This window comes from Giraffa tippelskirchi, chromosome 4, assembly GCF_054371585.1.
Source record: "Giraffa tippelskirchi isolate mGirTip1 chromosome 4, T2T-mGirTip1v1.2.pri, whole genome shotgun sequence".
NCBI classification, from domain to species: domain Eukaryota; kingdom Metazoa; phylum Chordata; class Mammalia; order Artiodactyla; family Giraffidae; genus Giraffa; species Giraffa tippelskirchi.
In genome coordinates this window covers 33627301-33653399 of record NC_137278.1, presented here as the reverse complement: position 1 = coordinate 33653399, position 26099 = coordinate 33627301, and the positions used below count along the sequence as shown (strand labels likewise).

General features: G+C 37.2%; 1 protein-coding gene across 1 annotated transcript in view; it reads right to left on the bottom strand.

Moving 5' to 3' along the window:
* BABAM2 (BRISC and BRCA1 A complex member 2) overlaps positions 1-26099 on the bottom strand; it is a 408503-nt gene that overhangs the window by 292246 nt on the left and 90158 nt on the right. The gene's annotated exons all lie outside the window — the stretch shown is intronic.

The following is a 26099-nucleotide window of genomic DNA, read 5'->3' as shown; positions in this document are numbered from 1 at the left end:
TCTGCCAATGGATACTTAGGTTGCTTCTATGTCTTGGCTATTAGAAACAGTGCTACCATGAACATTGGCGAGCATGTATCTTTTCCAATTAGAGTTTTTTTCTGGATATATGCCCAGGAGTGAGATTGCTGGGCACGTGGTAACTCTAGTTTTTGTTTTTTTAAGGAACTTCCATACTGTTTTCCATAGAAGCTGCACCAATTTATATTCCCACAAATAATCTAAGAGAGGAACAGACTACTCTTAATTAATGATAAGCTCAGAGCTAAAGTCAGAAGGGCCTCTTGAACTTGTTGATTTTTCCTGCTTTCTAAAAATTCTTACAGACAATCAAGGAGAATTCCAATATGGGCAGGCAGAAACAGTAAAGTGTAAAGTAGGGTAGTAACAAAACAAGAAACCAAAACATCCTAAGAAGACCATAATTTTAGCCCTAAAGACTTGTTTCTTATTCTTTCATAATTTTAATTTCTTCCATCTGCACCTAAATTCAGCATTAAATGCTAATGTCATTCAACTCAGATCCACAGACCATCTGCATCTGTAATACCAGATATAAGTGAATGCTCTTTAAACATTAGAGCCCCACAGACATGTAAGCACAATGGTGGCGGTTCAGCCTGAAAAAGATAGGAATGGAGTAGAGATGACAGGAAATACAATTAGGAAATGCAAGGTCCGGAGAAAAAGAGAAAGGACATGGCTGTGATAGCCTGACCAGGAAAGGAGATGGGAAAGATCTGACAAGTATATAGCTGCTTTTAAGCTCACAGTCATTCATTCAACAAATACTTATCAAGTACCTATTCTGTATCAGCCACTGTTCCAAGCAGTGACAGGAATAAACCAAGTCCTTGCTAAAGGAGCTTACAGTTTCATTGGCCAAAATAAATAATTAACAAAATCAGATGGTAATAAATGCTATTGAGAAAACTGGTGAAGGAAGAGCTTCAAAAGAGAGAAGTGATCAGTGCCAAATGGTGTTGCTGAGTAAGAGGAGGCGTAGGAACTGACTGCTGGGTGTGTTGACACAAGGGTCAGTAGTGTGCTCCACAAGGGCTATCTTGGTGAAGTAGAAGCTTGACTGTAGAGGCTTTAAGAGAGAATGAGTAGAAAGAAATTAGAAACGTGATACAGACAATGCAAACCGGTAACCAGAGGGAAAGAGAAAGTTTTGCTCAGATGTTTATAGTCTGAGGGAATATCCCCATAGAGAGGGGAGAACATGCTGCTGTAAAGGGAAGTAGGCACAGAACACCATCAGAGAAGATAACAATTACGTAGGCAGAATGGGATCTCCAAGAGGGATGCCTTAGAAACGAGCACAGAGAATCCATCTGTAGGTACAAGAGAAAAGGCCAGCTTAGGATTACAAATGTAGGCAGGTTGTTCTATGCGGTGATAGAAGGTTGTGGTGGTTCTCTCCTAAGAGTTTACATTTTCTCCTTGAAACAAGGCCATCAGCTGAGAGTGAGAAAGAAGGAGGGGATACAGGAAGTTTGAGAAGAGAGTGTGCAATAGTCATTTAGAACAGTAAACAATGAATGAACTGGGGAAATGGAGGAGGAATTCCAGACAGCACTAAAAGCCCCACTGAGCTTGAGGTATGATTTTTTAAGTGAGACCAAGAGCATAAATTCCCTGGGTGCAATGTAGAGTGAGAGGAATTTAGATTTAACAAAGGTTGGGATTTTGCCAGGTAAGTACAATAGAAAGAAAGAGGCACAAGAGATCTTTGAGGGCTTGCAGAAGAATGATTGTAATTATGGACATGGATGCCCTAAGCCAGGAAAAAGCAAAGTAAATTCATAAGAGAAGTGAGAGTTAGTGGGAAAATGACAGGACCAATGGTCCTGGTGAGCTGGAAGAATTGTTGCAGTTGAGATTCTAAAAAGAATGAATTCTAAAAGACAGGAGGTGTGGTCAGAGAACGGGATGTTTGATCTGTAATGGGTACTGACAAGGCCTGGCTGAGCATGTGTCTGGCTGAGGGAGGTGGAGGGAGGACAAGATCCCTGCAGGAAGGGAAGTCAGGGACTGAGAGGCCCGCACGTGGGAAGGAGTGTTTATGTGAATATTAAATCACCTGCAATCACAAAAAGAGCAATCAACGGTGCTGAGAAAATAACTGTGAGCCATGCGCTAAAATCTTCAAAGGATGTCTCTAGATAACAACAAGGAGGGAGGGGTGTGTCCTCCTGTCTGATGGGCTGAATTTCAAGGCTGGGGATGGGGTGTCAGGGAAAAAGGAACGATGGTTTCCTTGGGAGCAGCATCGAGCAGGGAGAACACCTACCGCTCCTCTAAGTGTAGTGATACAAAAGATGAGAGAGAAATCAGCTGTGATAAATAAATTATTTGAGAACATGGAGGGAAAGACAGAATATCAGGGCAGAGGATCTGAATATTCAGGCTTCAAGAGAAATACTATGTTTGGTCCCTATTCCCACCTCCAGATTCTGGTTTAACTGAGTCAATCTGAAGTGTGTCTTGGGCACTGAGGGTTTGTTTGTTTAAGCTCCCCAGGTGATTCTAAAATGCAGCAAAGGTTGAAGACCACTGACTTTGGCAGGGTCGGGGAGGTGGGGCAGTGGGGATGGTGTAGAGAAGTTAAGGGTATTGGGGACTTTACTGGTGACAGACCATGTTAACACCACAAAACACTGAATCACCAGAAATTTAGAAATCTGGCATCTATAAAGGAAAACACCAATACATTACAAATGCTCAAAAGGTGATAATTATATAGCCTGCTGAGTACTATATAAATTCTAAGAATTTTTCATATATTCAAATTAATCCTTAAGACAACCTACAAGTTACATTACCATAGCATTTTATTTAGATGAGAAACTGAGGCCAAAAGTAGTTTGGTATCTTGTCCAAGGTCATAGAACTATTAAATAATAAAGCTGAGTTTTGAACTTAAGCAATTTGGCTCCAAGTCCCTGCTTAAGCACTACAGCACAGGTTCTCATACATTCTGGTCTCAGGAACCTTTTATATTCTTAAAAAGTATTGGGGGCCCCAAGGAGCTTCTATATATATGAATTATATGGATTAAGTTTACTATATTAAAAGCTAAAACAGAAAGTTTCAAATATTAATTCATTTAAAAATAACAATCCTACTACATGTTAACATAAAGACATTTTTAATGAAAAAACTGTATTTTCCCAAAAAATCATGAGACGCATGGCATTGTTTCATATTCTTGCAAAACTCTTTAATGTCTGATTTAATTAAAGAGCTGGATTCTCATATGTGCTTTTACATTCAATGTTGCAATATGTTGTTTTGGCTGAAGTAGATGAAGAAATCTAGCCTCATTCAAATATGTACTTCGAAAAAAGAGGAGTAGTTCCACAGCCTTTCCAAATAATTCTGGATGTTCTTCTTTGATACTACACCAAAACTCAACAAGTGGTGGTTTCTTAAAGGTTAGTTGTAATGTGGAATCTAAAACTACTTTTTTTTCTCTTCCATTATGGTTTATTACAGGATATCAAATGCAATTCCATGTATTAAACAGTAGGATAAAATTATATTGATAAATATTTTACACTCTTACCCTAAATTCCATTTGTCTATCCTGTACTTTAAATGAAACTTTTACTCATGTATGACTTTGCACTATCATTCATTGGTCATTTAGAAAATACTGATTCACTGAGTTATGGAGATATTCCAAATGTTAACACATTTCATTTATATAATACCAAAAAATCACATTCATTAATACCATGACCAATCTCACCAGAGAAGTCTTCTACCAAAAGAAAACAAACAGAAGGTAAAGAAATACATCCTTTAAAAGGATAATGATGATTTTGCCCCAATAAGTGGGTTGACTTAGGGAATAAATGACAACGGAGAGGTCACTAAATGCTCTTTCACTTATAGGAAAGATAGGTCTTCAGGGATATCCAAATAAAGGCTTGATGAACAGAGGAAAAAGGAGCTTCAGCATTCTACAGTGAATCAAAGAGAGCCCTTGCTATGAAGTGACTGAACAAAAAGAGTATAAACTCCTCACTGGCAAACCTCTGAATCTCAAGAGCCTGAGGTCCTTTTGAGGTACTCAAGACCACATTTAAAGTAGCAACAGGATATAACAACACAGTATAAAACTTAAAGTGATCATTATATAGCTGGCTATGCATTTCCTTCATAAATCATCATTAAACACTGATATACAGAAAAAGTACACAATCTTCCCTTTCTTGGTCAAGTATTCAAGTTCTTCTTCCAGTACAAAAAGAAAAAGCTTCAGTTGCCTCAGTTTAAACTCTTTATTTACCTTATTTATTTACTTATTTTGGGCTGCACTGGCTCTTTGTTGTAGTGCACTGGCTCTTTGCTGCACGAGCAGTGTTTCTCTAGTTATGGTGAGCAGGGGCTACTCTCTGGTTGTGGTGCCACATGCTCTTGTTGCAGTGGCTTCTCTTGTGGCAGAGTACGGGCTCTAGGCACTAAGGCTTCAGCAGTTGCAGCGTGTGGGCCCAGCAGCTACAGCACACAGGCTTAGCTGCCCCATGGCACGTGGGATCTTAGTTCAGTGATTAAACCAGTGTCCCCTGCACTGGAAGGCAAATGCTTAACCACTGGACCACCAGGGAAGTCTCTCATTTTAAACTATGAATTCTATCATTTCTCTTTAGCTATTTGGCAAGTCACAGCCTATATCGACAAAATTTTTTTAAATTATGAAAGCATATAAGCTGGCAAACACCTCTTACCAATTTGAATTCATTTCAAGTGATTCAATCTAATTATTAAATGCATAGTAAAGACATGCCAAGCAGTCCCTTTCCATTAAATACAACCTCCCAATACATGGAAATGCATTTGACCCCTCTGGCCATTCAAAGCGCACCTGACTAGAAAACAACTTAGTTGAAAAACATTCCCATCAAGGGAAGCAGAGATATGTTCACTGGGATAAAAATTCTTCTACTGCTGCTGCATGACCACTTTTACATATGAAGTCATTTGTGCTTTGAATTACTTGGCCTAGAAGGGGAGAACATAGAAGATACATAAGGTTCTGGTCATTTTCTAAGGCTAAAGCATATTTTAAAAACAGGTCTAACAATGCAAGATGTTGGGGTTTTCCATCCTCTTGAAAAAGAGATAGAGAAAAATGCCCAAAGCTTCTTCAAGGCAAGGGTGAGAGAGCATAAATTAAGAAGTCTCTTTACGAAAAAAAGAAAAGTAAGTTTCTCTCTCTATGCACAAGGTTATTTTACTTATTTTTGGTGATATATGAAAGAGGAAATCTTAAATGAGGATGATCAAGAAAAGTAGGCATGGGACATGTAATATATCAACATAGGAAGGAGTAAAAATGCATTAGGAGAAAGTGATAAAAGTATAATAAGAGGAAACAGACAAAAGTGAAAAAAATGAACTACTATCATGAAACTTTATTCATTTTCACCAAACACATATGAAGCAGTTCATGGAAGATATCATGCCAGTGCTTTTTAAATGCTGGTTAACTAAAGAGGTTGAACAACTCTGATGACACTCAAGTGTAGACAACTGAGAGCGTAGAATGTAAACCTGCCAACCCTCAGTGACATGATATTCACTCAAATATCAGTTTCTAACCAAAGAATTGGCATCTGCCTCTTTGTAGTCACAACCTGTCTCCCATCTAGCAGTAATTCTGGATTCCCTACTCTGGCTCACTCTACAGGCTGCCTGACTTGAGGGATGCTCCTGTTTGTGTGACCCTCAACCTTCCCATGTCTCTCGCATCAATATACTCTACCACACATGTTACACTCCCAAATCGATGGCCCTGCAGACTTGAAAAAGCACAACCAATCCTAAGCTTCTTATGTGAGCTTCCTTATGTGAGAACACAGCAGATTATAACTCTTGCAAATACCTAACTCACTTCACCCCCAAATCACATCTCACTTATTCAAAACAAGGCTTCTCAGTCATACTAAAGCAAATTCACTCACAATGACACAAATATATGAAAAGAGTCGGGAAACAATGTATTACATTCACAGCACTGGGGAGATGAAAAAGAGAAATAAGCAAATTAGCAAATGAGTGCTGGGACCATCATTGACTAATAAGGAAGGGAAAAAAAATCTTATATGAGGGAAAAAATTTCTTTTAAAAAATGCTTATAATAAAAACTGTTAATTAATAAGAGGATAAAGTATAGATATAAATTAGAAACACTTCTTTAAAATTATCTGAAACATTACAAAATTACATACAACTATCTAGTACTGTACACAACATATAATACTGTACTATATATTTGAAAGCTGCTAAGAGAGTAAATCTTAAAGATTCTCATCACAAGAAAAAGAAATCTATAACTATATGGTGATGAAAGTTAAATTTATTGTGGTATTCATTTTGTAATATATACATAAACCAACATGTTGTACACCTAAAACTAAATGTTGTATGTCAATTATATCTTAATAAAAAGTTTAAAAAACAATGTGTGAAAAGTATATAACCTTACTAATAAGCAAATAAATGTGATTTTATTGATTTCTTCTTTTTCATAAACTAATGTTTCATTGAAACAGTAATATACACATGGTAAGAGAAACAGCATTTTTTTCTGATAGTATAAGAGTATAAAGAATAAAGGTAAGTCTTCCTCACAACCTATATTATCAGATCCCTCCACTCTCCAGAAAGACTATTCTTATCCCCCAGATGGAGCCACACTGAGACCTCTACAATTTATAGAGTATTCACAGAAATAAATATTGGTATGGCAAAAAATTAATTAGGGTAGTTTTATAATCCTCAATGGCTTTATTTTCAAATAGTCTAATAATTCTCTTCATTCTTGTAAGCAGAGCCTATTGAATCTTGAGATTTGAGAATGTTGCCATGTTCTTTGAAGTTGTTGTTAATTACAGTCTTGAAAACTCAGTGGGTTCTTGGAAGCACAGAAGCTAATTAGAAAGAGATGCAAATCTGTGACATCCAAATGAATAGCTAAGATGACGACCAACATACAGCCATTTTTGGGATTAATACAGGCTAATAAAAATATTCCTAGAAGTACAGTTGAGTTAAATTCTCACACTTGCTTAAGAACTATGTCTGAGAAGTAAACTGAAGTATTCTGGTCAAATCTGGCAATTTGCAGCCTGTGTTCAGTGGCTACTGCTGGAGCCAGGAGTAAACCTGGTAGAGGGCACCCCAGCCTCTTAACCTGCTTTAACCAGAACACCTCTGACATTCTGCTTTTGGTTTTTGTTTGGTTGGTTGTTTTAGTTTGGTTTGAGTTTGGGGTGTGTTGAAGTTTTATCTAACATGTCATTTGAAAAAAAGATTTATTTTTTGGGAAATGGATCTAGTCTAGAAAGTAGTAAGCACTTCACTGAAATCTTATGCTTCTTTTCCTTCCTATTTGTGACCATTTTCATCATGATACTGGAGGCCCTCCCAGGAGGAATCTGAAATTATACAATGGCCTGAAGGATCTTCCAGATGTGCTGTAGAAAAGCATTTTCTCTGGTTTATAAGGCTGTAGCCCCAAGTCATAAAATTATAGATTTTATATATATTATACATATTTATATATAATATATATAGCTCATGGCTTGGGAGTAAAAGTAATTTATCTCCTTAAATCATGCATATCTTAACAATAAACAAAGTGGAACTACAATCTTCTCAAAAAAACCTAGTCTGCTTGGGGCCAGCCATGGCAGCTTCTGCTGCATTCTGTCCCTGCTCTCTCCAGAGCTCTCCAAGGTTCTGACCTCCCTCTCAGTCAACAACTAACTTCCCTGAATTTTTTGTGATAGGCTTTTCTAAAAGGTCTGATTTATTGCCTTGCAGGAAAAAAAAAAGACAGCAGTCCATTCCCTGGCTTAAATCTTCTGGATACTAGTGGTAATGTGATACTAACCCTATGCCAATATAGAACATGACGGATAAACATCTTTGAGAAGGACAAAGGTAATGTGTTGGGCAAAATAAACAAATAGCTTGGTTTCTGAAAAATCACTCTTCTGCATGATTTTATGAAAGAACCAATAGGTTCGCAAATGAGAAAAGGAAAAATAAAGAAATGCCAAATCTGAATTTTTTTAAATGCCATTCAGTGGGCAGCATCACCAACAATTGCTAGGTAAGCAAAACTTCCAAATAACAGAGGAGTTTTGGGGAATCTTCAAATATCTACCACCTACTGGTGCATCACACCAGAATTTCTCTACCATCCCAGTTTTATGCTCAGCAGACTCATTGGAACTGACATATATGTTTGCTTTCTTCCACAACCCAGCATGCTTTTAATCTAAAATATACAAAAGCATCTCAAAAATACAGGCTTCCCTCGTGGCTCGGACGGTAAAGAATCCGCCTGAAATGCGGGAGACCTGGGTTCAATCCCTGGGTTGGGAAGATCCCCTGGAGGAGGGCAAGGCAACCCACTCCAGTATTCTTCGCTGGAGAATCCCCATGGACAGAGGGGCCTGGCAGGCTATAGTTCATGGCGTCGCAGAGTCGGACATGACTGAGTGACTAAGCACAGCACAGCACATCTCAAAAACAGAGTTTTAGCTCCATTTAGAAAACTCAAAAAAAAAAACAACAACTCTGTCATATCGCTTCTTGCCCATGAGAAGTTGCTTACAAATGACCTTTCAGCTCCTCCAAAAAGAAAGTGACCAGCATGCAACTCCAGGACACGCTGAACTGCCACTTCAAATAGGTCTCTAGGATCACCTGGCACATTTCTTAGTTCTGTTTCTTTGGAACTGGGATGGAGAGATGGGAGCAACCTAGGGTGGGAGGGAGCAGGGGAAGAAAGGAATCTCAAACCACATCTGTTGACCCAGCATTTCTTGTCTATCAAGAAAGTAAAGAGCAGATTCCTTTCTATCTTGGAAACCCTGCTCCAAGTGGAACAAAGTTGAAAACAAAGAGGCTCCCAGAGCCTTTATGAGCCTTTCTTCTCGTAACAGTACAACCACTTAGAGCACAGGACCAGTATCTTTTCCAAAATGAATATAAAAGAACTAAGACTGGAAACACTAAAATCACCGACTGCTGAATTTAATAATGACCAAATCCACTCTTATTTCTTTCCTAAGATATTGTCTCTACACACACAACTTTAAGGTGCTATCTTTCATATACAAAATCAAATCTATTGGGGGCCAAAATGCTTAAGTTTTATACCTACTGTTTCTCAAACAAATTTAAAAAAGCATGAATAAATAATATTATTAAGTTCAATATTTGAACAAAATGTCAGTGTAGACTAAAATTTGACTAGTGATCCCTAAACATTTAGAAATCCTTCTGTCTAGTCAGCAAAGTGTTTCAAAGAAATTTAAATTCCTTTAGGCTGTACATGTATCCAGTTCACCAAAACCCCAATTAAAAAAAAAAACAAAACCCTTTCATGACCCCAGATTGGCTGTGGCTCTGAAGTGAATGTTGCTGTTCACCTGAGTTGCTGATGCCACACCTTCTCAATCACAGCTACTCGGACTCTGAGAATAAAAGGCAGCATTGCCATGACAGAAAGGAAATTAACAAATATGATTTCCAACTTGACTCAAATTGTTTTTCCTGGGGATGCATTTAAATTGTCCAGGTTGCTCGAATATCATCCAGGGATGTGATTTTGAAGGAAACAGCTTGTTTCTGGTTTTCCTGGCTGTACTACAAGAAACAACAGTGTGAGCTTATTTTAAGTTAAAGTGTGCTTCTGTGTTTCTTTACAAGAAATTAACTGCAATCATTTAGTTAAAGCAAACACTTTGTTAGGGCTTCATTTTTCATTAGAAAAATGTCTTCAGGAGTCTTTTAAACTTAAAAGATGAAGAATCCCTATTTCTGCACAGAGATTTTAAACTTGGAGCAAATTATCTAAATAATAGAAGAAGATGATTCAAGTTTAGTATCCTTAGTATCCTTTGTTGGCACTGAATGTTTTATAGCCATAGGTGAGTCACAACACCACAGGAATCCTACCCAGTCTCCCCTGTCAAGACAATAATCTCTTCTCCACTTAAATCAGGACCAGACCTCAGAGTGGATTCTCATTTCTTTCCAACTATGATAATCACAAAGAGACCTATAGAAATGAGCCATATGGAACAAGACAAGAGATTAAACAGCTTCAACCAAGTTGTTATTTTTAACCAGACAAACACCTGCTAGTTCCGACACCTGGTTTCTGACCCCTGCCCTCTCAGTGATTTCCCTAGCTAGACTTGGCCCCTGGGCTACAATGATTTATACTATACAACTGCTTCTCCTCACGATAGTGAGCTCCCTAGACTTACTTCCAGACCGGCAGTATTTGACAGACCTTCATCCTCTTAGCCAAAATCCCAGTGTTGGGCCTTTCTGGCCAGTGGTCTTAAAGCAACCAAAGTCCTAGTAACACAGTTTGCGCATAAATAATTAGGGGAAACGCCAACTGAAAAGAAGACTCTTCTTCAAGCTCTTCCTGTTACACCAGCCACAGGCAACTACTAAAAGAGCAAGGAAGAAAAAGCAATGTAAAGTAGACCATCAACTAAAGGAAAAGATACCCAAAAAATGCAACACACGAGATAGTAAAAGCTTTCAATGTCTTTATCCTTCCCCCTAAAAACTCTACCTCACCCCAGGTCCACATAACGTCCTTGGCCTAAACCCACACTTAGTAGACATCTATTGTTTGATTTTCAACATCCATTTCCCTTCTTCTGGTAAGACAAACCCAAATTTCCTTGGGAAACCACCCCTTCCCACTCTCAGGCATGAGTTTTGAGTAAGAACTTCTACTTCAAGCTCCATGGTCCTGACTGCCTAACCCCATCAACATTTCCTGTGCACTGAGGAAATTCAGCTATATGCACACATCCAGTCAAGTGCAATGAGAAAAATGAATACATCAGCTGGGACTTCTGAGAAATAAAAGTATTCTTTCTTCCCATGATAGGAGAATACAAAGTTTGAGCTGGAGTAACAATTTTATATTCACTAAGGAAGAGACTTGAGCTGCTGGGTGAATATGGAGAGTAAGAATAAAGTCAATACAGTGGAAGGCAGAGCAGAGAAGAAAAGAAATAGAAACTAGGTCCTTAAATGACATTATTGAAGCCACTGGACCAAGCCTTACCTGAAGCCCACCTCTGGTCTTTTAATTTCTGTAAGTCAACGAATTCTCCCTTTATTGTTTAAGCTAATTTGAATCAGGTTTTCTGTTGGAAGAAAATGAGGAAGGAGGAGGAAAAGGAGAGGGAGAGAAGAAATAAAAGAGTGCTGATACACCATGTCACTATTTCACCTCCCTAAGACAAAGGAGAAGGCAATGGCACCCCACTCCAGTACTCTTGCCTGGAAAATCCCATGGACAGAGGAGCCTGGTAGGCTGCAGTCCATGGGGTCGCTAAGAGTCGGACACGACTGAGCGACTTCACTTTCACTTTTCCCTTTCATGCACTGGAGAAGGAAATGGCAACCCACTCCAGTATTCTTGCCTGGAGAATCCCAGGGACGGTGGAGCCTGGTGGGCTGCCGTCTATGGGGTCGCACAGAGTCAGACACGACTGAAGTGACTTAGCAGCAAGACAAAGAACAGAGGGAAACATTCATAAACTCTGATCATTATTTGAGAGCCCTTTAATTTAAAGTATACATTTGACATGGGTCCTTATGTTTTCTGCCAGAGAAAAAAGAAAGCTTCTTACATTACTGCAGGAAAATCTACACAGAGGATTAATCTATTTCCATAAACCCAACAATGATTAAAATAATTTTCCTTAAGGAAAAAGTAAATTAAAAGGAAGGAAGGAAAGATGAGAGACTCTACTGCTATATATTACAGCTCATTCAATACATGTTAAGTTAAAATGAATCTGAAATAGGTATCGGAGATGTTCCCCATCCCAGAGCTTTTCAAATACCAGTAAGGTATTTGATTCAGTGGGTAATAAAGTAAGATTTCTGAAAAACGCGATAGTGCTGTTGAAAGTTGCAAGGGAGAAAAGTGAACAACTGTTTCAGACCAGATAAGAACATTTTGATTAGTGACATGTGTCTTGGGAACGTATACAACAAGCAGCAGCCCAGCCCTTCGTTAACACGAGCTCAGAAAGGCCTTTACTGGCTTCATGGTCCTGTAAACAGGAGGTATTTTTACCTTTCCTCCACTTGAGTGAAACAATCAGCATGGACACACTGTACTAGGTGTCTTATGAATGCTGGTTCCACGCCAAGATTGAAGTGTGCAGCTTTGACTAATAAGCCTTTACATCTTTTGCACAAATTCTCTCCAGAGAGACTGAAAATAGGCCTCCACAATAGCAGCCACAGTGACAGCCCCAAGCCATTTGTCAGCTCAGCAGTACACAGTGATTATTACTCAGTTTCATCAATTTTTACTTCCTTAAACTCAACATCCCTCTCCAGTCCCCAAGGCCATTCTTCTAACCACTTCTTTCAAAACTGTGGTGCTCCTCACAGTCAACTAAAGAGAAGTATCTATTTCAAATTGTACCACCCAAACAATCTTCCCTGGGTCTCAGAGTAAATAATTACAAATACATACCCTGCCAACGATGTGCCTCAAGAACCTTAACAATGCCCTTATAACCTAAGCCACCAATGTCTATTACCATCAACACACTTTATCAGACAAAATGGGGTTCTTTCTATCAATAAACACGACTTTTAAAAAAAATTTTTTAATAAAGGTCTGTCGGTATACAATCTTCATTGACCAAAGAAATCTGGTATTCTCAGCAATATATGAAACCTTTTCTACATACAGCTATAATTCCCATCCTGTCTATCACCCAGAATAACTGTAAAAGTATCTATTAAAAAGACAGACTCTCAGATCCTGCACTCTGGGCAGCAGAGGATGAGATGGTTAAGTAACATCACCAACTCAACAGACATGAATTTGAGCAAACTGCAGGAAACAGTGGAGGACAGAGGAGCCCGGCATGCTGCAGCCCATGGGGTTACAAAGAGTTGGACACGACTTAGTGACTGAACAACAATCACACACTTAGACACTGATTCAGTAAGCCTGGAGGGACACCCACTTCGTGGCCCTAGAGAATCTGTTTTGTCATTTTTGGAGTCATGTTCAGGCATCCGGATAGCAAGGCAGAAACCCAGGAAGTTAGATCATCTTTCTGATGAATTTTCTTATTGTGCTCAAAGGCCCAAATAATTTCATATAAATTCATTGATCCTTCACATAAGATCCACTGTTTAAATGATGGCTAAAGGCTCCATTCACTAGAGCTTTCCATTCAAGTTGCCCTGAACATTTCCCAGGAATAAAAGAATGTGTCTTCAGACCTCTGACCTAGTTTTAATAATAACTAACATTTGAAATCCAGGGCTATCCATACTCAGAAAAGAAAATCTCCAATGATGGAGAACCAACATCACTCTTGTGAATTTCTACAAACTCGATCCCCCTCATCTGCCTAGATTTCTATCTTCAAGGCTCCTCCTGAGAACCCATCATCCCTAATTTAATGTCATCTGTGTGCTGTGCTCAGTCGTGTCTGACTCTTTGCGACCCCATGGATTGTAGCCCGTCAGACTCCTCTGTCCATGGGATCCTCCAGGCAAGAATACTGGAGTGTGAGCATTGAAACATGTATATTATCATATGTGAAACAGAACACCATTCCATGTTCGATGCATGAGACAAATGCTCAGGTCTGCGGCAATGGGATGACCCAGAGGGATGGGATGGGGAGGGAGGTGGGAGGGGGGTCCAGGAGGGGGAACACATGTAAACCCATGGCTGATTCATGTCAATGCATGGCAAAAACTACTACAATATTGTAAAGTAATTAGCCCCCAATTAAAATAAATAAATTTATAAAAAAAAAAAAAAAAAAGAATACTGGAGTGTGTTGTCATGCCCTCCTCCAGGGGATCTTCCCAATCCAGGGATCGAACCCAGGTCTCCCGCATTGCAGGTGCATTCTTTACCATCATCTATGCCCCAGAAAAAAGCACCAAATAGCTTGCTAAATGGTGCGATCATTCTTAAATTGGAAGTACTTATTTGTGTTTAATTTTTTTTTTTTTTGGCTACACCGTGGCAAGTGGGATCTTAGTTCCCTGACCAGGGATCAAACCCTCATCCCCTGTACAGGAAGTGAGGAATCTTGACCTCTGGAATGCCAGGAAAGTCCCTATTTGTGTTTAATTTTAAACCACATCTTTTCTCTCAAATGTTTTTATGATGGTTTCGTTTATATTAAGGAATTACAGAGGGACTGCAAATCGGCAGCTTCAGCCTGCAGACACGCTTTCTTTGACCTACACAAAATTTCTATTTGAAAATCTTTAGACAAAGCATACACATTTCAGCAGGACACAATTACCACCAATTACAACTGCTATATACTGACCTTTTTCACTCATTTGTATTGCTTGGCTGGCTCCTCTAGGCATCTGAGTTTGCAACACCTAAATTCAGATTTTAGGGAATTTACTAAGATTAATTTTTAGTTCCTTCCTTGGTCCCTTCACTTACAGTAGATACATAAGGTGTTTATTGGCATCACATAAGCAAAATGCAAAACAAATGGCTAAAGTTTCTCAGACACTGAAAACTGAAGATGAAAAGAAAGTTCTCCTATTCAGTGTACCCACTAATGTTCATGAAGAATGGGTGATACAGTTCTTTCATATTACCTCTCTTCTATAAGACTATAAACTACCCAAGAACAGGGACAGTATCTTACTCATCTGTGTGCAAGAGGCATGCTAGACATCATGGGCTATTCAATGTGGGCACTCAAAATTATTTGTCAAATGATCACTACTATTCAATTCATTATAAACTAAGTTAAATATATTAAAGGATCTGAAAATATTCCAGGGTCAACAGAGATACTGGCTCTGGGGAGCCAAGTTAATCTGTGGTTATGAGAAGTAGACAAAAGGAAATGGGACAGCAATTCTGAAAATACAATATTGCAATATGATTAATTACAGTCATCAATCATTAAAAGTTTGAACAATCTGAAAAATATTATCTTAAAAGCATTTTTAAGACACAATTTCTCTCCAAAAGCTAGCATACTTAAAATAAGAATAAAAAATTATTTTAAAAATCAAATTATTGTGGTTCAATAGACAAGGTCTAAGGGGTACAAAATAGCACATTAAATCAGTTCTCCGTTCAAAAAAATCTGCATGAAATGTTGATCTTCCTGTTTTTCATAAACCTCATAATTGTGCTTCCAGAAAACCACCAAGCATCTGCCTCTATGTAGCTAATTCTTATCATCTTGGAGCCCTCACAAGGAAACAGAGAGCGTACCGTGCCAGGATCACTCTCTCCTCCAGCCAAAATCATTATGCCTTGGAGCCAATTTCCTCTTGGTAAATTTTGATCAAATTCCTTCAATTTGCAATTTCCTCAGCACTGGTAATGGCTATACATGTCACAAGTCAGTATATAGGTGTTATGTGTTTAACAATATAGATTATAAATTTAACAGTAATACGTACACATGTGCACATGTGTAAACATCTATATATGCAACCATACATACAAATGCATGCACACTGGTTCCTATAAGTCTCTTTACATGACTCTCTGTGAACACCACAGACGCAAAGCCCATTTGGGCTTTCTGAATCCAGTGATAATGCTCTGGTAATTAACATTACTTTGGAAATCTGCATTAATCAACTCTACGATGCAGCTACAATATGACAATCAAGCTTAATAATAATTCTGATGCTATAAACAGTACCTTAAAAGCTTCTGAATCATCAAAAAAAAGATCGAATTATCTTTTACTTTAAGGGTAAAGAGTATTTTTATCAAAAATCAATTATTTTAAAAGAATTGGTGATCTATATATAATGTCCACAGTAAATTTTTATGAGTATGAATATTTGATTAACCAGTATGCATATTTCCCAGTTATTCTTGATAAAGCAGATTTTTTGTAATTTTTATATATGACTCCTATCTTTGAAATGTACATATTTACATACATTATTAACAGGAATTGCAGATTAACCACAACACCATATTTTACAGCTATGGTAATTCTTCAGTCCTTCAAATGCCAAACTGTTGACTCTCTAGTTGTGGTTATTCTTTAAAATAAGCCATATTAAATATAATCCACCTTTCCTGATGAATCAAGGTCATTTTTATGAGAGCGTATTATACTGCCAGTATGTTTTTAAAAAACAATGGTATCATTAGAGGTTTTTAAGTGAATAGGCTGTCCTTAAAATGAACGCATCCAGGATACTTTACCTTAATAATCCTTCTGTTGCTTTTGATAGTTCTTTTCTATCTACTATACAAACATTTGTCTCATTTTGCTATATCCATTGTCATTGTAAATTTTAATCTTCCGTCATACATTATACACAATTATCTAAATAAAAACTAAAGATGCTTCTATAGCTCATATATAAAATCAGCATGTAGTCCCTATCATAAAATTCAGAACCTCTTTCTCTGGGAGGGTGGGGTTATTTTTGGTTTGTGACTATGTACCAGGTGGTTGAAGGTGCACAAAATCTGGGACATATTTCCACCTACCAATTCATAGGAAATGCAGAGGAACATGTTAAACTGCGCCATGGGAATATAATCAACAGAATCTAGTTTGTGGTAATTTTATAAGACAAATAGATCTGCTTCTTCAATCATAAACGGCAAATGGGGGGGGAAATGGAGAAAACTGACAAGTTGGAAGATATTTAAAAGACGTAACAATTACAATGCATAGATTTTGATTCAAATAATTTGAAATTTGAGCACTGGTTATTTCATGATGCTACAGAATTACTGTTATTTTTTTTAGACAAGATAATGATATTTTGGTTAAGTGTTTTAAAAGATTCCTTATCATTTTTAATAGCATACCAAAATATTCACAGATGAAATGATAAAATGTACAGAATTTGCTTCAGTGTAATATGCTAGGGAGTAAGTGGAGGAGGGTACAGATAAAACAAGACTGATCATGAGCTGACAATTATTGAAGCTGGGTGACAGACCCATGAGGATTTACTATATAATACTTTCTACTTTTGTATATATTTGGAATTTCCCACAATAAAAATTTTTAAAATAAAGCACTTTTTAAAATACAGCAATTCTATAGTTAGAAAGAATTTTGTTTTGCTTTGATTTCTAAAAATTATATCTAAGATTATGCTTTGATTTCTAAAAATCGCTAGTTAAAAATTCATACTAAAAGTTAAAGAAGCTATATCAGTAATCTTAATTTTTTAATCCAGTTAAAAGAGTTTCTCAGTTTTCAAAATCTTCATTCATCCTTTACCTTAAATGTTATTAACATTTTATACTGCATTACTGTCTTAGAAAAGAATTCTCACAGGACATGTTGCAAAACAGCACAAAATTTTAGATCACAATTTTAATAGTCATAAATAAAAAGGTACAAAATAGTACCAACAAAAACTAAGAAAAGTATCCTTGACTCTCTTCAGGAAGTTAAAGTTATTAGGTTAATGGATGTATTTCAACTGTTTATTTTTAGTCCTAAAAGTCTGAAAATTACTATTACAGATTTTCTGATTCAGTAAGAATATAATTAAGGGTGCCTATGATATATTCACTATGAACTTCAAAAGAAACATTTATAACATAAATCTACACCTAACACCAAAATTATTTCTAGTCAGTTCTATTCATATATCAAGATAAACATACAAACTCAAATGTTCTAAACAGTTTTTCATATTTTTCTGACCCTAAAATGCTTTAAATCTAACATGGGTAGATTTAGTGAATTTGGTTTTAGGAGCAGTATTACCTAGGTAGAGGTTTTTACATTTTTAAAATAATTCTCATAGAACCTGGCTGTGCTAAAAGTTCATGTTAACCTTGCAAACATCTTCAAAGCAATAAAAGAAATAAATCCTATTAAAATGTACCTTTAAACATATAAATTATATACAATAGTTATACTAATCACTATTCTTACCAATTAATCTTTTCAAATCTTCTAAAGAACTCCTTTGATTTAAAAATGTGACTGATCACTTCTGGTATGCTATATTTTAGATACTGTAAGTAATGAGCTGACCTTCTTTTAAAAATCTATTATAATCCAGACTTTCTACTTTACAATCTAGCTTTTTCACAAATGTTCTTGAAACATATTCAAGAAGCTTCATTAAATACGCTAAGTGTTTTACTTATGATAATATTGTGCTTCTATGGTATTTTCATAATCCCAACAACTTAAAAACATTTTAAAATGTATACAAGGTCTACTGAGTCATTGTCAATTCAAGGTTACAAACCATACTATGGCTAAATTATTACATCAGACCAGTGTAAAGGTTGTGCTGGCACTTTACTTTGCAGGTTTAAATATCTTGGCTCTTCCAAGCTTATGTGGGGGCTGCAGTTTGGCATAACATTCTCAGCCGAGTACAGATAATTTATCCGAAGAATGTTTTTAAATGGCTAGTTTTTTTTTTCTTTTTAAAATGTTGGAGAAAGCATACATTAGAATTAGTTTCAAATTTATAATACTGTTTCCCTTTTTAATGTTCTCATCCCCGCAGATAACCCAAGTATAGTAAAATAATCCTAAACCTTAAGACGTTCAATAAGTACAAAACCTCACTTCGATATGAGTTAAAAGGCAAACTCAAAGATCAGAATAAACTGCTTTGAGTTATAAAGGGAAACCAGAGGGCTTCTCTGAAAATACAAACATCTGCTAAACCTTCTATAGTTAAGATTATACGTTGCCCTTGGTCATTTTGGTTTCTACACCTCTATTTTTATTTCCATTTCTCCATTCAAATGTTACTTTCTTTATTCTTCACAACAGCCTTGTGAGATAGGTACTAATATTAGTAGTTTTATTAATAAGTAAACACATAGATGTTAAGCACCCTGGTCAGCATAGTCCACATAGTAATCAACAGAGTTGAAACTAGAATTCAGATCTGTTTCAATCATATTCTTTTTCAGTAACCTTAGTTTTCAGCTCTGGTTGTACATGAGAATGAGCTTTCCAAAACCACTGGTGCCCCGGCTCTAACCAAGACTAGGGTAGAATCTTTAGGAGATAGGAGGCTCAGTATATTTCCAGTGGTCCCCATGAAAGAATCACAGTATTACACAAAGCAGCAACATAAGAACAGAAGAGTTAGCAAGAAGGACGGCAATATTAAGCCAACCACTTGTAAAGGCAAGCTTTAATGCCATTTTTTTTCTCACCCTACATACATCCACGTCCTCATTCCCAAATTAGTAAATACCAAGAAAAACTCATTTAAGTTTAATATTTGCCTGCATGAAGTGTGGAGAAGAAAATGGCAACCAACTCCAGTATTCTTGCCTGGAGAATTCCTTGGACAGAGAAGCCTGGTGGGCCACAGTCCATAGGGTCGCAAAGAGTCGGACACGACTGAAGCGACTTAGCACACACACGTGAAGTCTATTGGGAACATAAGTCCTAACATCCACCAAAATATAAAAGACAACGGCAGCTGAAATACCTTCTGGATGATGTGTAATTTTATACTCTCTTTACTGCTATCTCCCTTCATCATATTTTATTGCTCTTCATTCCATTCTGAAGGAATATATCCTAATCTTCCTATAAATCTCTAATCTTCCAAATGAAACCTTTCTTCTCCCTGAAGAATTAGTAAAGGTTTGCTGATGATGAACTCTCTGTTTTTGTTACCTAAAAATGTAATTATTTCACCTAAATTCTTGAAGGATATATTTGCCAGCAAAAAATTTTAAATGTGGTTTTGTTTAACTGCACTAAAGATATTGTTTAACTGTCTTCTAACATCCATATTACCATAAGAAGTCAGCTAACAGTCTAACAGTCGCGCTTTTGTCTTCTCTAGCTATTCTTAGATTTCTCTTACTGCCTAGTTATCTGTAATTTTGTCATCATGAATCTAGAAGTGTTTTTCTTTATATTATCTTCTTAGAATCAACTGGACTTTCTGAATCTGAGGAATTATGCTAATTTTTGAATGATGCATTCAATTTTTTAATGTTTTATTATAAAATACATACATAGACAAGGTCACAAAACAAAAATGTATAGCTCAACTAATAATCATAAAACCAGCACCTGTGAAAGGAATGGAACAAATGTACAAAGCCAAGCTGACCAGCACATTCTAGCCCCAAGAGCAACAATGTTCATGGATATGATGACCCAAGTGAGGCTAACCAAGACTAATAAGTCTCAATTCTAAGACTTTTGTTCATGATGTCATGATGTCAGATTTTCTCTTATTCTGGTATTGTGATGTTGACCTAGAGGTATTAGGAGATGCTATGGCAACCCACTCCAGTACTCTTGCTCGGAAAATCCCATGGATGGAAGGGCCTGGTGGGCTGCAGTCCATGGGGTCGCTGAGCGTCGGACATGACTGAGCGACTTCACTTTCACTTTCCACTTTCCTGCATTGAGAAGGAAATGGCAACCCACTCCAGTGTTCTTGCCTGGAGAATCCCAGGGACGGGGGAACCTGGTGGGCTGCCCTCTATGGGGTCACACAGAGTCGGACATGACTGAAGTGACTTAGCAGCAGCATGAAGAACCTGAGAACAATGACAGAAGAGGAGGAGGTAGAACAAAGCCTTGATGCTACTAAGTATTTGACCCTAAAAACAGTCATGCCCCTAGCTAGCTCTACCCCGGTCTTCTCTGTTATTTGAGTCAATAAATCCTCTTCTTACTTAAGCCAGTTAGGTTACATTTCTGTCACCTGAATGCTACCAGAATCTGATACAATTCATCATGTGATTTCCCTTCTTGAAGCATTTCTCCATCTGAATTTTGTTATTATCTTTCTACCTTATATCATAATTATCTACAGCCAGATTTCTTCTGCTACTGAACTGTGAGCATGGAGCACAGGTGCTGACAAGAGAGGCACTGGATAAACTTATACTGAAGAAATTGGGACTAAATCATCCATCTTTATATTCCTAATACTTAATACAAAGGTTTAAATATACTACAGATTCAATACATGCTTGTAGATGGAATTAACTGACAAATAAGCAGCTGGAAATAGTGTATCAATAGAGCAGAGATCAGAACACACACAAACGGTATCTTGAAATAACACTTTTCACGGTATCTTGAAATAACACTTTTCAGAGACTAAAATGATCCATGTGGTAGTGAATTCGAGTTGAAGACATCAGCAATAAAATCATGTTTCACTTAATATAGATACAAATGGCTAATATATACAAACTATGCTTCACTTAATATAGATACAAATGGCTAATGTATACACATATTTCTATATATACATATTTCCTTGCTCTATAAGCTGTCCCAAAAGGGGACACCCCAGTAGCAACAAGCACACTTAGCATGCAGATCTTGGTTTCCAATTCCTTTCTCCAATAAAATAAAAAGAACGAGGGCTTCTCAGGGAAATGGTTGATTCTAAGGCTAGAGCAGGAACTAGATAAGCTGGGACTGAGTGTCTTGTAGTCCTATAAAGCAAGAAAGTGCTCCCACAAACAAATCTATAATAATGGGGGCATGTCAAAGGAAGATAGGAGCCAACTGAATAGTTTGCAACGGCCAAAGCCAGAGCAACTTTAGCAACAAAATAAATAATACAGTAGTGGATTGGAACCCAAAGTATAAAATAAATACCTATCAGCCCATACTGATATAAATAAGTGACATGGGAGAACACACAAATCTCCCATGCAGAAGAATTACAAATAATTTATGCAGATATTCTGCCCTTGAAGAGGTAGATCATACCTCTTAATCTTTTAAGTGTGGCCTACACACAGTAAGTCCTTTCTAACGACAGTACGGAAAGGATGAGAAAAGAGTAACTTTACAGTAAAGAAACCTGACAAACACACTCTCAAGTCAAGTGATCAAGGTCAATATCGATAGTGGTAAGTCATATTGATAGTATGTACCCTAAACATGATGTGATGAAAACAGCACTTTAGCTCTGAGGTCTTCCTACCAAAAGATAATCACGATGGTGTGATCACTCACCTAGAGCCAGACATCCTGGCTCTGGAATATGAAGTCAAGTGGGCCTTAGAAAGCATCACTATGAACAAAGCTAGTGGAGGTGATGGAATTCCAGTTGAGCTATTTCAAATCCTCAAAGATGATACTGTGAAAGTGCTGCACTCAATATGCCAGCAAATTTGGAAAGCTCAGCAGTGGCCACAGGACTGAAAAAGGTCAGTTTTCATTCCAATCCCAAAGAAAGGCAATGCCAAAGAATGCTCAAACTACCGCACAATTGCACTCATCTCACACGCTGGTAAAGTAATGCTCAAAATTCTCCAAGCCAGGCTTCAGCAATACGTGAACTGTGAACTTCCAGATGTTCAAGCTGGTTTTAGAAAAGACAGAGGAACCAGAGATCAAATTGCCAACATCCTCTGGATCAACAAAAAAGCAAGAGAGTTCCAGAAAAACATCTATTTCTGCTTTATTGACTATGCCAAAGCCTTTGACTGTGTGGATCACAATAAACGGTGGAAAATTCTGAAAGAGATGGGAATACCAGACCACCTTACCTGCCTCTTGAGAAATCTGTATGCAAGTCAGGAACCAATAGTTAGAACTGGACATAGAACAACAGACTGGTTCTAAATAGGAAAAGGAGTACGTCAAGGCTGTATATTGTCACCGTGCTTATTTAACTTATATGCAGAGTACATCATGAGAAACGCTGGGCTGGAGGAAGCACAAGCTGGAATCAAGATTGCCAGGAGAAATATCAATAACCTCAAATATGCAGATGACACCACCCTTATGGCAGAAAGTGAAGAGGAACTAAAAAGCTTCTTGATGAAAGTGAAAGAGGAGAGTGAAAAAGTTGACTTACAGCTCAACATTCAGAAAACTAAGATCATGGCATCTGGTCCCATCACTTCATGGCAAATAGATGGGGAAACAGTGGAAACAGTGTCAGACTATTTTTGGGGGCTCCAAAATCACTGCAGATGGTGATTGCAGTCATGAAATTAAAAGACGCTTACTCCTTGGAAGCAAAGTTATGACCAACCTAGATTTCATATTAAAAAGCAGAGACATCACTTTGTCAACAAAGGTCCGTCTAGTCAAGGCTATGGTTTTTCCAGTGGTCATGTATGGATGTGAGAGCTGGACAGTGAAGAAAGCTGAGCGCCGAAGAATCAATGCTTTTGAACTATGGTGTTGGAGAAGACTCTTGAGAGTCCCTTGGACTGCAAGGAGATCCAACCAGTCCATCCTAAAGGAGATCAGTCCTGGGTGTTCATTGGAAGAACTGATGTTGAAGCTGAAACTGCAATACTTCAGCCACCTCATGCAAAGAGTTGACTCATTGGAAAAGACCCTGATGCTGGGAAGGATTGGGGGCAGGAGGAGAAGGAGACGACAGAGGATGAGATGGCTGGATGGCATCACCGACTCGAGGGACGTAAGTTTGGGTAGACTCTGGGAGTTGGTGATGGACAGGGAGGCCTGGCGTGCTGTGATTCATGGGGTTACAAAGAGTTGGACACAACTGAGCGACTGAACTGAACTGAACTGATGGTCTAACCATGAGAAAAATATTAGACAAATCCCAGTTGAGAGACATTCTATAAAATATCCTGGCAGCACTGCTCAAAATTATCAAGATAATCAAAAACAAGGGAAATCTGAGGAACTGTCCCAATTACAGGAACCTATTTAGACAAGAGAACTAAATGTAATGTGTTATCGTGGATGAGATCCTAGATAGAAAAAGGATATCAGGGGAAAACTAAGGAAATCTGAATAAAGTTTAGACTTCAGTTAATAATGATGAATCAATATTGGTTCATAATTATACAAATGTATCACAGTAATGTAACATGTTAGTGATAGGCAAAACAATGAGGGGTACACTGGAACACTCTTACTATCTTTTCAATAATTGTATAAATCTAAAGCTAAAAGTTCTAAAACTAAAAGTTTATTAAAAAATAAATAGCCCTTCACCCATAAGGCCCTGTATACCAAAAGGACACAAAGTAAGTTAGTTATAAGACTAGCCTTTGAAACAAGTAGAAAATGTGAAATAATCAATTTAGAGATTCTGAGGGAACATAATCAATAATCAAGTGCATATTTTTCTTTAAAAATGTAGAATAAAATCTGACTCCTCTGAAAAACTAATGTATGCATATTAACTTTATAAGTATTTCCAGAAGTGTACCTCCCTCAACAGGTAGCTAAAAAAGGAAAGCATCAAAAATTTGTGGAATTCTTAAGACCACAGGGGAAAAGATATCTTCAAATAATGAACATCTCTAAAATGTCTCGGTAAATTTTTTTTAAAAAAAAGGAAAACAAATTAAAACCTAAGGCTGCAGCAGTTGCTTAAAATCACACCCTAAATCTATAATGAATAATCTTTTGTATTCTAAAGTCCTAACAATTTTGCTTCCAACTACTTCTATAATTTTCTACTCTTTACCTATGCAAATTCTACTCCGAGAAAACTGGTTTGCATACACAAAACAAAAAGACAACATACTGAGTGGGAGAAAATATTTGCAAACAATGCACTGACAAGCAGTTAATCTCCAGAATATACAAATAGCTCATAGAGCTTAATATTAAAAAAAATAAACCCAATCAAGAAATGGGTAGACTGATATAGACCTTTCTTCAAAGACATACAGATGGCCAATAAACACATGAAAAGATGCTCAATACTGCTAATTATTAGAGAAACACAAATCAAAACTACAATGAAGTACCATCTCACACCAGTCAGAATGGCCATCATTAAAAAGTCTACAAATAATAAATGCCAGAGAGAGTGTGAAGAAAAAGGAACCCTCCTACTATGTTGGTGGGAATGTAAATTGGTGCAGCTGCTATGGAGAACAGCATGCAGATGCCTTAAAAAATTAAAAATAGAGTTACCATATGATTCCTGAGCAAATAACTGGAGGAAATTCTAATCTGAAAAGATATAGGCACTCCAATATTTATCGCAGCATTATTTACAATAGCCAAGACATGGAAGCAACCTAAGAGTCCATCAACAGATGAATGAATAAAAAAGATGTGGTACAAATATTACAATGGAACATTACTCAGCCATAAAAAAGAACAAAATAATGCCATTTGCAACAACATGAATGGACCTAGAGATTATCGTACTAAGTGAAGTAAATCAGGCAGAGAAAGAAAGTATCATATGATATCACTTATATGTGGAATCTGAAAAATAATAGAAATGAATTTATTTACTAAACAGAAACAATTTCAGAGGCATAGAAAGCAAACATGGTTATCAAAGAGGACAGTGGCAGTGGGGGTGGGGAGGGGGATAAATTAGGAGTTTGGGATTAACATATACACAATACTATATATAAAGCAGATAAACAAGGACCTACTGTATAGTTATACAGCATAGGGAACTATACTGAATATCTTACTATCAAAGTGAATCACTCTGATGCACATCTGAATTAACAACACTGTAAATTAACTATGCTCCAATTTTAAGAAAAATAGTTAAAAAAAGAAAAGAAAATTGTTTTGCTCAATGCTTTTAACATGCTATCCTTGGTTTGAGATACATCTCTGTAGCTTTCTCTTCCTGACTACAGTGCCATCCCTTCTGTTCATTTTCTAAACCTATCCCTGTTTAAAGACCCAACTAAAACCCTTCCTTCCCCCATAAAACCTCATACGACCATCAAGGCACAATAATCACCACTTCATCAGAACTCCTGCACCATTAATGTGGTACTTAACATATTCACTCATTTAAAAAAAAAAAAAAACCTTAGTAGTGTGTACTTCTGCCTTCAAGGTGCTCTCAGAATGTCAGAGAAGACAAAAATGTAAACAAACAACTACTAGACAAATAGTAGTGCTGCAGAGGTATACATTAAGTGTTAAGACAATGCACTGCAATATGCTACAATATTTCTCTTTTTATGTTTAAGCCCTGTTTCTCCAGTTAAACCAAAGTCTTCTTAAAAGGTGGAGTTTCTCCATCTCTACTCAATGCTGTACACAAACTAGCCAAAAATAATATGGATGTTACTTCACTAAAACCTCAATTTCACCTCTATTTTCTTTTTTTTTTTA